Source organism: Aquarana catesbeiana, linkage group LG06, assembly GCF_042186555.1.
Source record: "Aquarana catesbeiana isolate 2022-GZ linkage group LG06, ASM4218655v1, whole genome shotgun sequence".
NCBI lineage: Eukaryota > Metazoa > Chordata > Amphibia > Anura > Ranidae > Aquarana > Aquarana catesbeiana.
Window position 1 is genome coordinate 1,307,042 of NC_133329.1, and position 9,461 is coordinate 1,316,502.

Genomic DNA, 9,461 nt, shown 5'->3' on the forward strand with positions numbered 1-9,461 from the left:
CACAGGGATGGTGGGGGCCCCTCATAATGAGCACAGGGATGGTGGGAGCCCCTCATAATGAGCACAGGGATGGTGGGAGCCCCTCATAATGAGCACAGGGATGGTGGGAGCCCCTCATAATGAGCACAGGGATGGTGGGGGCCCCTCATAATGAGCACAGGGATGGTGGGGGCCCCTCATAATGAGCACAGGAATGGTGGGAGCCCCTCATAATGAGCACAGCACAGGGATGGTGGGAGCCCCTCATAATGAGCACAGGGATGGTGGGAGCCCCTCATAATGAGCTCAGCACAGGGATGGTGGGAGCCCCTCATAATGAGCACAGGGATGGTGGGAGCCCCTCATAATGAGCACAGGGATGGTGGGAGCCCCTCATAATGAGTACAGGGATGGTGGGGGCCCCTCATAATGAGCACAGGGATGATGGGAGCCCCTCATAATGAGCACAGGGATGGTGGGGGCCCCTCATAATGAGCACAGCACAGGGATGGTGGGAGCCCCTCATAATGAGCACAGGGATGGTGGGAGCCCCTCATAATGAGCACAGGGATGGTGGGAGCCCCTCATAATGAGTACAGGGATGGTGGGGGCCCCTCATAATGAGCACAGGGATGGTGGGAGCCCCTCATAATGAGCACAGGGATGGTGGGAGCCCCTCATAATGAGTACAGGGATGGTGGGGGCCCCTCATAATGAGCACAGGGATGGTGGGAGCCCCTCATAATGAGCACAGGGATGGGGGGAGCCCCTCATAATGAGCACAGCACAGGGATGGTGGGGGCCCCTCATAATGAGCACAGCACAGGGATGGTGGGGGCCCCTCATAATGAGCACAGGGATGGTGGGAGCCCCTCATAATGAGCACAGGGATGGTGGGGGCCCCTCATAATGAGCACAGGGATGGTGGGAGACCCTCATAATGAGCACAGGGATGGTGGGGGCCCCTCATAATGAGCACAGCACAGGGATGGTGGGGGCCCCTCATAATGAGCACAGCACAGGGATGGTGGGAGCCCCTCATAATGAGCACAGCACAGGGATGGTGGGAGCCCCTCATAATGAGCACAGAACAGGGATGGTGGGGGCCCCTCATAATGAGCACAGGGATGGTGGGGGCCCCTCATAATGAGCACAGCACAGGGATGGTGGGGGCCCCTCATAATGAGCACAGCACAGGGATGGTGGGAGCCCCTCATAATGAGCACAGGGATGGTGGGGGCCCCTCATAATGAGCACAGGGATGGTGGGGGCCCCTCATAATGAGCACAGGGATGGTGGGAGACCCTCATAATGAGCACAGGGATGGTGGGAGCCCCTCATAATGAGCACAGGGATGGTGGGGGCCCCTCATAATGAGCACAGGGATGGTGGGAGCCCCTCATAATGAGCACAGCACAGGGATGGTGGGAGCCCCTCATAATGAGCACAGCGATGGTGGGAGCCCCTCATAATGAGCACAGGGATGGTGGGGGCCCCTCATAATGAGCACAGGGATGGTGGGGGCCCCTCATAATGAGCACAGCACAGGGATGGTGGGGGCCCCTCATAATGAGCACAGGGATGGGGGGAGCCCCTCATATTGAGCACAGGGATGGTGGGGGCCCCTCATAATGAGCACAGGGATGGTGGGAGCCCCTCATAATGAGCACAGCACAGGGATGGTGGGAGCCCCTCATAATGAGCACAGCACAGGGATGGTGGGGGCCCCTCATAATGAGCACAGGGATGGTGGGGGCCCCTCATAATGAGCACAGCACAGGGATGGTGGGAGCCCCTCATAATGAGCACAGCACAGGGATGGTGGGAGCCCCTCATAATGAGCACAGCACAGGGATGGTGGGAACCCCTCATAATGAGCACAGCACAGGGATGGTGGGGGCCCCTCATAATGAGCACAGCACAGGGATGGTGGGAACCCCTCATAATGAGCACAGCACAGGGATGGTGGGGGCCCCTCATAATGAGCACAGCACAGGGATGGTGGGAGCCCCTCATAATGAGCACAGCACAGGGATGGTGGGAGCCCCTCATAATGAGCACAGGGATGGTGGGGGCCCCACATAATGAGCACAGGGATGGTGGGGGCCCCTCATAATGAGCACAGGGATGGTGGGGGCCCCTCATAATGAGCACAGGGATGGTGGGGGCCCCTCATAATGAGCACAGCACAGGGATGGTGGGGGCCCCTCATAATGAGCACAGGGATGGTGGGAGCCCCTCATAATGAGCACAGGGATGGTGGGAGCCCCTCATAATGAGCACAGGGATGGTGGGAGCCCCTCATAATGAGCACAGCACAGGGATGGTGAGAGCCCCTCATAATGAGCACAGGGATGGGGGGAGCCCCTCATAATGAGCACAGCACAGGGATGGTGAGAGCCCCTCATAATGAGCACAGGGATGGTGGGAGCCCCTCATAATGAGCACAGGGATGGTGGGAGCCCCTCATAATGAGCACAGGGATGGTGGGAGCCCCTCATAATGAGCACAGGGATGGTGGGGACCCCTCATAATGAGCACAGGGATGGTGGGGACCCCTCATAATGAGCACAGGGATGGTGAGAGCCCCTCATAATGAGCACAGGGATGGTGGGAGCCCCTCATAATGAGCACAGGGATGGTGGGGGCCCCTCATAATGAGCACAGGGATGGTGGGAGCCCCTCATAATGAGCACAGGGATGGTGGGAGCCCCTCATAATGAGCACAGGGATGGTGGGAGCCCCTCATAATGAGCACAGGGATGGTGGGAGCCCCTCATAATGAGCACAGGGATGGTGGGAGCCCCTCATAATGAGCACAGGGATGGTGGGAGCCCCTCATAATGAGCACAGGGATGGTGGGAGCCCCTCATAATGAGCACAGGGATGGTGGGAGCCCCTCATAATGAGCACAGGGATGGTGGGGGCCCCTCATAATGATCACAGGGATGGTGGGGGCCCCTCATAATAATAAATTCATCATAAGGAACTTTCGTTATTGTTATGAAAAGTTCACAAACCTAACAAAAGTTCATATTTCGTATGAATCCGAATCGAATTTCGGACACAAATTACTTTTAATATGGAACAAAACGAATTTATGGACGGCGCTCATGTCTAGTTGATATCTTGCAGTTAACCCTTTACAAGCAATGGCTGTAACAAGGCATCCATGAATTCTGACCAATAGGAAGTCTCGATGACACTCACTGCCACGTCCAGACAGGAAGGTAACAGAGTTCATACAGAATCCTGACAGACACTTCAGAGATCCCACCAATCATGTACCTGGTGGAGGCCGAGTGGATGAGGGGACTTCCCGTATGACCCCTAGGGGGGGATGGGAGAGAGTATAGCAGGGCTGCTTGCACCCCACCCCCCAAAAAAAGGCTGCAAAAGCAACCTGTGCAGGGGGATGCTTTCTCACCTCCATGCCGACATTACTGAGGAGCTGAGAGGAAGTGATGGTGTGCAGGACATCTCATTGGCTGGATACCTCGTCTTCACCGATTGGCAGAAGATTGCAGGAGATGGCTTCGCCTTCAGCTAACATCATCCAATCCTGAAGCAGCATGCACAACATTGGCGCAGTGTGTGGGGAACAGGGCATCCATCAGACATTTTGTGGCTCCTTACACAGCTTTAGGCCTGACCCCCTCATATCAGTTTACCCCTTTCATTAGGGTCCCCAAAGATCTCCCCTTACATCAGGGTCCCAAGAGTCCCCTCCCATTAAATTCGGGTCACCAGAGTTACCCCTTTGGGAACCCTGATGTAAGGGGGAACTCTGGGTACCCTAATTTAATGGGAGGGGACCCTGATGTAAGCGGGGTAACTCTTGGGACCCTAGAGTCCCCCCCCTTTACATCAGGGTCTTCAGAGATCCATCTCCTTAAATCAGGGTCCCCAGAGCCCTACATGTGAATGGGCTGTCCCCTCCCTGATGGCGGCCTTGGCAGGGAACATTGGGGAACCAGCGACTGTGGCTGCCTGTGGATGTGCCCTAGGCAGCTGTCTAGTTTGCCTGGCGATAGCGCCGGCCTGCTGGTAGAAAATCCAGGCGGGGGGATCTTGTAGTAGAGGAGGAGTCTGGCAGACGCAGGATCTCAGATGTGCGGGAAGAAGTTGGCAAGAACTGGCCGGCAGAGATAGAGAATCAGGTCAGGGTCAGTATTGGGCGGGCAGAGAAGGTACAGGAACCACAGGCAGGTAGCGAGGTCGGGTGGTCAAAATCTGGAGTCAGCAATAGGCGTTCAGCAGCAAGCGGGGGGCCAGACGTAATACGGGATTGAGGCAGAAGGAGCTGAACAACACTCAGTAACGTTCCTCAGCCTTCTAGAGCTTTAAATGGGCCACTGGTGGGCGCCAAAGTCAGATGACACAGGGCACATGAGTAGCATGGCCCTGATTCTGTGCACAGGACTGTGGATAGCGCCACACGCATGCGCAGTTCTATGGGCGCAGGCATACAATTGGTTCTCCTGACTCAACCGTCTCTCATTCTGGCGAACAGAGATTCAGGGAAGCCAGCATGCCAACAATTCTAAAAACATCATAAATTTCCACCTCAGAAGGTTCCACAATCTGACCTCGCCATCGTCACACTGCCCCTCCCCCTTAACTCCATTCATCACACCTCACCATCATAACACACAGGAGAACCTCATTCTGGGCTTGGAATAGACACAGGAAGTGTCCCGATATCAGGAGTGCCTGGGCACAGGAAGTGTCCCGATATCAGGAGTGCCTGGACACAGGAAGTGTCCCGATATCAGGAGTGCCTGGACACAGGAAGTGTCCCGATATCAGGAGTGCCTGGACACAGGAAGTGTCCCGATATCAGGAGTGCCTGGACACAGGAAGTGTCCCGATATCAGGAGTGCCTGGACACAGGAAGTGTCCCGATATCAGGAGTGCCTGGACACAGGAAGTGTCCCGATATCAGGAGTGCCTGCACACAGGAAGTGTCCCGATATCAGGAGTGCCTGGACACAGGAAGTGTCCCGATATCAGGAGTGCCTGGACACAGGAAGTGTCCCGATATCAGGAGTGCCTGGACACAGGAAGTGTCCCGATATCAGGAGTGCCTGGACACAGGAAGTGTCCCGATATCAGGAGTGCCTGGACACAGGAAGTGTCCCGATATCAGGAGTGTCTACACACAGGAAGTGTCTCGATATCAGGAGTGTCTACACACAGGAAGTGTCCCGATATCAGGAGTGCATGCACACAGGAAGTGTCCCGATATCAGGAGTGCATGCACACAGGAAGTGTCTCGATATCAGGAGTGTCTGGACACAGGAAGTCAAACAAGATATTTGGAGGGCACACCCTAAAAGATGCATTAAAGATGGTGCAGCCATAAGACCAACAACAGAACAAAATATTACAGCGCACACATGCAAAAAAGACATTTACCTCCAGCAAGGCTAATTTAAAACACCTAGACATTCTCAAAAAACATTATCAAAAAATATGGGGATTTGGTCACACCATATTGCCATATGGTGCTTAAACCCACTTACTGCAACAAAGTACCCCATGATTAGTGGGTCCTACACTGTCCATAGACTGGGAGATCCTGCTTCTCTGAACCATGAGAGAAATACACTCCTCTATATGGGAGAACTTGAGGTCTCCACCCATAATTGGTGGGTCCTACACGGTCCATAGACTGGGAGATCCTGCTTCTCTGAACCATGAGAGCAGTACACTCCTCTATATGGAAGAACTTGAGGTCTACACCTATAACACAGGTGGACACTAATGAGAGGTACTTAATGAGGGAGTAGGGTGCTCCTCACCCAAAAGGATTTGGTCAGAATCCATACAATGGACAAACACGACACCCCACTCCCTCATTGAGTACCTCTCATTAGTGTCCACCTGTGTCATGGGTGGAGACCTCAAGTTCTCCCATATAGAGGAGTGTATTTCTCTCATGGTTCAGTGAAGCAGGATCTCCCAGTCTATGGATAGTGTAGGACCCACCAATCATAGGTGGAGACCTCAAGTTCTCCCATATAGAGGAGTGTATTTCTCCCATGGTTCAGAGAAGCAGGATCTCCCAGTCTATAGACAGTGTAGGACCCACTAATCATGGGTGGAGACCTCAAGTTCTCCCATATAGAGGAGTGTATTTCTCTCATGGTTCAGAGAAGCAGGATCTCCCAGTCTATGGATAGTGTAGGACCCACCAATCATAGGTGGAGACCTCAAGTTCTTCCATATAGAGGAGTGTATTTCTCTCATGGTTCAGAGAAGCAGGATCTCCCAGTCAATGGACAGTGTAGGACCCGCTAATCATGGGGTACTTTGTCGCAGAAAGTGGGCTTAGCACCATATAGCAATATGGTGTGACCAAATCCCTTTATTTTTTGATAAATTTTTTTAAATTGTCTAGGTGTTTTAAACTAGCCCTGCTGGAGGTAAATGTCTTTTTTGCACGTGTGCGCTGTAATATTTTGCTCTGTTGTATGGTCTTATGGCTGCACCATCTTTAATGCATCTTTTAGGCTGTGCCCCCCAAATATCTTGTCTAGACACAGGAAGTGTCCGATATCAGGAGTGTCTACACACAGGAAGTGTCCCGATATCAGGAGTTTCTGGACACAGGAAATGTCCCGATATCAGGAGTTTCTGGACACAGGAAGTGTCCCGATATCAGGAGTTTCTGGACACAGGAAGTGTCCGGATATCAGGAAGGGTGTCTACACACAGGAAGTGTCCGGATATCAGGAGTGTCTACACACAGGAAGTGTCCGGATATCAGGAGTGTCTACACACAGGAAGTATCCGGATATCAGGAGTGTCTACACACAGGAAGTGTCCGGATATCAGGAGTGTCTACACGCAGGAAGTGTCCGGATATCAGGAGTGTCTACACGCAGGAAGTGTCCGGATATCAGGAGTGTCTACACGCAGGAAGTGTCCCGATATCAGGAGTGTCTACACGCAGGAAGTGTCCGGATATCAGGAGTGTCTACACGCAGGAAGTGTCCCGATATCAGGAGTGTCTACACGCAGGAAGTGTCCCGATATCAGGAGTGTCTACACGCAGGAAGTGTCCCGATATCAGGAGTGTCTACACGCAGGAAGTGTCCCGATATCAGGAGTGTCTACACGCAGGAAGTGTCCCGATATCAGGAGTGTCTACACGCAGGAAGTGTCCCGATATCAGGAGTGTCTACACGCAGGAAGTGTCCCGATATCAGGAGTGTCTACACGCAGGAAGTGTCCCGATATCAGGAGTGTCTACACGCAGGAAGTGTCCCGATATCAGGAGTGTCTACACGCAGGAAGTGTCCCGATATCAGGAGTGTCTACACGCAGGAAGTGTCCCGATATCAGGAGTGTCTACACGCAGGAAGTGTCCCGATATCAGGAGTGTCTACACGCAGGAAGTGTCCCGATATCAGGAGTGTCTACACGCAGGAAGTGTCCCGATATCAGGAGTGTCTACACGCAGGAAGTGTCCCGATATCAGGAGTGTCTACACGCAGGAAGTGTCCCGATATCAGGAGTGTCTACACGCAGGAAGTGTCCCGATATCAGGAGTGTCTACACGCAGGAAGTGTCCCGATATCAGGAGTGTCTACACGCAGGAAGTGTCCCGATATCAGGAGTGTCTACACGCAGGAAGTGTCCCGATATCAGGAGTGTCTACACGCAGGAAGTGTCCCGATATCAGGAGTGTCTACACGCAGGAAGTGTCCCGATATCAGGAGTGTCTACACGCAGGAAGTGTCCCGATATCAGGAGTGTCTACACGCAGGAAGTGTCCGGATATCAGGAGTGTCTACACGCAGGAAGTGTCCGGATATCAGGAGTGTCTACATGCAGGAAGTGTCCGGATATCAGGAGTGTCTGAACACAAGAAGTGTCCGATATCAGGAGTGTCTACACACAGGAAGTGTCCGATATCAGGAGTGTCTGGACACAGGAAGTGTCCCGATATCAGGAGTGTCTGGACACAGGAAGTGTCCGATATCAGGAGTGTCTACACACAGGAAGTGTCCGGATATCAGGAGTGTCTGAACACAAGAAGTGTCCGATATCAGGAGTGTCTACACACAGGAAGTGTCCGATATCAGGAGTGTCTGGACACAGGAAGTGTCCCGATATCAGGAGTGTCTACACACAGGAAGTGTCCGATATCAGGAGTGTCTACACACAGGAAGTGTCCGGATATCAGGAGTGTCTGAACACAAGAAATGTCCGATATCAGGAGTGTCTGGACACAGGAAGTGTCCCGATATCAGGAGTGTCTACACACAGGAAGTGTCCCGATATCAGGAGTGTCTACACACAGGAAGTGTCCCGATATCAGGAGTGTCTACACACAGGAAGTGTCCGATATCAGGAGTGTCTACACACAGGAAGTGTCCCGATATCAGGAGTGTCTACACACATGAAGTGTCCCGATATCAGGAGTGTCTACACACAGGAAGTGTCCCGATATCAGGAGTGTCTACACACAGGAAGTGTCCCGATATCAGGAGTGTCTACACACAGGAAGTGTCCCGATATCAGGAGTGTCTACACACAGGAAGTGTCCCGATATCAGGAGTGTCTACACACAGGAAGTGTCCCGATATCAGGAGTGTCTACACACAGGAAGTGTCCCGATATCAGGAGTGTCTACACACAGGAAGTGTCCCGATATCAGGAGTGTCTACACACAGGAAGTGTCCGGATATCAGGAGTGTCTACACACAGGAAGTGTCCCGATATCAGGAGTGTCTGGTCACAGGAAGTGTCCCGATATCAGGAGTGTCTGGTCACAGGAAGTGTCCCGATATCAGGAGTGTCTACACACAGGAAGTGTCCCGATATCAGGAGTGTCTACACACAGGAAGTGAATCGATATCAGGAGTGTCTACACACAGGAAGTGTCCCGATATCAGGAGTGTCTACACACAGGAAGTGTCCCGATATCAGGAGTGTCTGGACACAGGAAGTGTCCGGATATCAGGAATGTCTACACACAGGAAGTGCCCCGATATCAGGAGTGTCTACACACAGGAAGTGTCCGATATCAGGAGTGTCTACACACAGGAAGTGTCCGATATCTGGAGTGTCTACACACAGGAAGTGTCCGATATCAGGAGTGTCTACACACAGGAAGTGTCCCGATATCAGGAGTGTCTACACACAGGAAGTGTCCCGATATCAGGAGTGTCTACACACAGGAAGTGTCCCGATATCAGGAGTGTCTACACACAGGAAGTGTCCCGATATCAGGAGTGTTTACACACAGGAAGTGTCCCGATATCAGGAGTGTCTACACACAGGAAGTGTCCCGATATCAGGAGTGTCTGGACACAGGAAGTGTCCCGATATCAGGAGTGTCTACACACAGGAAGTGTCCCGATATCAGGAGTGTCTACACACAGGAAGTGTCCCGATATCAGGAGTGTCTACACACAGGAAGTGTCCCGATATCAGGAGTGTCTACACACAGGAAGTGTCTCGATATCAGG